General features: G+C 50.1%; 2 non-coding genes across 2 annotated transcripts; both read left to right on the forward strand.

Moving 5' to 3' along the window:
- The first annotated feature begins 1,277 nt into the window (after nt 1–1,277).
- Nucleotides 1,278–1,347, forward strand: trnag-gcc (transfer RNA glycine (anticodon GCC)). Its single transcript has one exon. It is a non-coding gene; the product is annotated as a tRNA-Gly (tRNA).
- Nucleotides 1,348–1,897: 550 nt separating this feature from the next.
- trnad-guc (transfer RNA aspartic acid (anticodon GUC)) lies at nt 1,898–1,969 on the forward strand. The gene has a single exon. It is a non-coding gene; the product is annotated as a tRNA-Asp (tRNA).
- The last annotated feature ends 435 nt before the right edge of the window (nt 1,970–2,404 follow it).

Here is a 2,404-nt window from a genome sequence, read left to right on the forward strand (position 1 = left end):
AACAGAGCCCTCTCTTGAATGTCCCGGTCACTGCCAGCCAGGTATCCAGCCCGAATGACAGTTCCATCAGCTTGGTCCAAAGGTGAGCGTAGGTATCCCATGGCAGGCCAAACTCTTACGGAAATCCTCGCACAGGCTGCAGCGATGAGTGTGTCCAGATAAGGCGGCCCGTTGCGTTCCAATCCCGCTCCGGGCGGCCAGGGTCCGAAAGTCCAGGGCAAATTCCTGTGCTCCTTGTCCCTGCCTTCAGGTGGCAGAGGATGTTCACCCGCCCGCCTCTACCCTCGGCGGCTGTGCGTCGAAGACTGGCCCGGAAGCGGCGGGCGGAACTCTTTGAAGTGGTTCCAGCGCCGCATTCTCCTTCTACCCACGCATGGCTTAGCCCCACTCCAGGGCTTTTCCCCATGAGGAGGCACGAGACTCAAGAGGCGGACCACCACTCTCACGTCCCGAAGGGAGCCGGTACAGGTCCAGCTGCCAAGGCAGGAAACCCTGGCACGCGTGCCGCCGTCCCTATCGATAGTCCCCGGGAGGAAAGGCGAGACGAAATCCCATTGGGACCATGGGACTAAAGGTGGAGGCCGAGTAGTGGCAGACCCTGTTGTGCTGGTGGAGGCGTGGAAGGACTCCACTCGTCTCTCTTCCGTTCAGCGGATCCATCCGGTCTGCACGACGCGGTCCATAAGAGCGCCGAGACTGGTGGAAGCATTCTGCCGTGTTGCTCTCGACGACGCTCCTCGATCCCTACAACAGGTATCTGCCTCCTGCTGCAACTATCCATTAAGGCAGCGGTGTGGTATATCTGTACAGTGTGCGCTTACACACGTGGTCGGAATGGAAGATGCAGGCTGCAGGAGAAGCAGAGATGTAGTGAAACAGCGCTAGCCTTCTATTAGGCAGAGGAAAAACAGACAGCCGGACGCAACTGCGTAACAACACTCCGGCCCAAGGAAAAAGCGAGCGCACAAATACACAAAATAGTGCAAAATACAAAAACCACGGGTTAACATAATACCCGGCGCAAAACCAGCCTGTAGCGTCACACACGAAACGAACTAACAATAKCACACAAAGACACGAGGGGAACAGAGGATAATATACACGTAGTGTAATGAGGGGATGTAAACCAGGTGTGTGGAAAAACAAGACAAAACAAATGGAAAATGAAAGGTGGAGCGGCGATGGCTAGAAGACCAATGACGTCGACCGCCGCCCGAACAAGAAGAGGGACCGACTTCGGCAGGAGTCGTGACACCATGGGAAATAAAGAAATATAGGCATTGGTTGTTCAGTGGTAGAATTCTCGCCTGCCACGCGGGAGGCCGGGTTCGATTCCCGGCCAATGCAGGAAATTTTGAACATGTAATTTCGACAAGTATGCAAACCCCTGAGGAAGAAATCTCTGTTAGATTGCCAGGCTAACAGAAATCTCTGGTCATGGTAGAATTCTCAACTGACTCTTGAAAAATCTGATTTTGCTTTCATTTACAGTTTGGACATTTACTCATTCTCAGTAGACTTTGGTGAATCCATTGTAGATTTCCAGTGTGTGAGGTGATTTACTTTGTGCAAGGCTTTAGTTGTTAAATGGGAAACGAATATCCAACTAGTRAGMGACAACTGTCTTGAGTTTGGCATTTGTGACAATGTCCTGGGATTTCCCACAAACGCCTCACCTTCTAACTACTATTGTGTGGCTTGTGAGCAGTATAGAGCAAAATCGATTACATGTACGTGTTCGTGAGAGTCTCAGCCTTCCAAAGACGGGTCATACTAGTTTCTAGCTCTAACCATTCAGTCTCTACAGATGTTTTTGATAGAAGGATTAACGCCCAACACTCCACATTTAGGGTTAGTACCAATGCTCCACTTTTTTTCAAAAGGCCAACCCTCCTGCTCCTCYTTAGTATAGTGGTGAGTATCCCCGCCTGTCACGCGGGAGACCGGGGTTCAATTCCCCGACGGGGAGGAAGGACTGCTTTTTTTTAGGGTGTACAATGTCGCTGAGCCCACAAAGCAGAAAATATGCTTGGAATTAAAGCTTTATGATACGATTTCCAGCCTTTGGGGTGGAAAGAGTAAGAATGAAAAACTAAAGAAAGACTGTAAACAGCTGTTACCTGTGCTGACATGATTAAAAGTGGAGTAAACCGTACTTTTCGCATTGTAGTTTATATGATAAGCTCATTGGAAGGGTAACAAATTTGGAGGCACCGCTGAGATTTATTTTAATGTGAGCACCAGCCCATATTCCTGGAACGGACAACGAGTGAGAGACATTGGGAGAGTAGCTAGCTAGCTAACGTTAGCAGGCTAACCACCTAACGGAGTGTCGCTATCTTGCCATTGCRTGCATTGTCGTTGTTGCCACGTGAGTAGGACAATATGAGTCGAGAGAGGGAAA

This window comes from Salvelinus sp. IW2-2015, linkage group LG4q.1:29, assembly GCF_002910315.2.
Source record: "Salvelinus sp. IW2-2015 linkage group LG4q.1:29, ASM291031v2, whole genome shotgun sequence".
In the NCBI taxonomy this organism is placed as follows: domain Eukaryota; kingdom Metazoa; phylum Chordata; class Actinopteri; order Salmoniformes; family Salmonidae; genus Salvelinus; species Salvelinus sp. IW2-2015.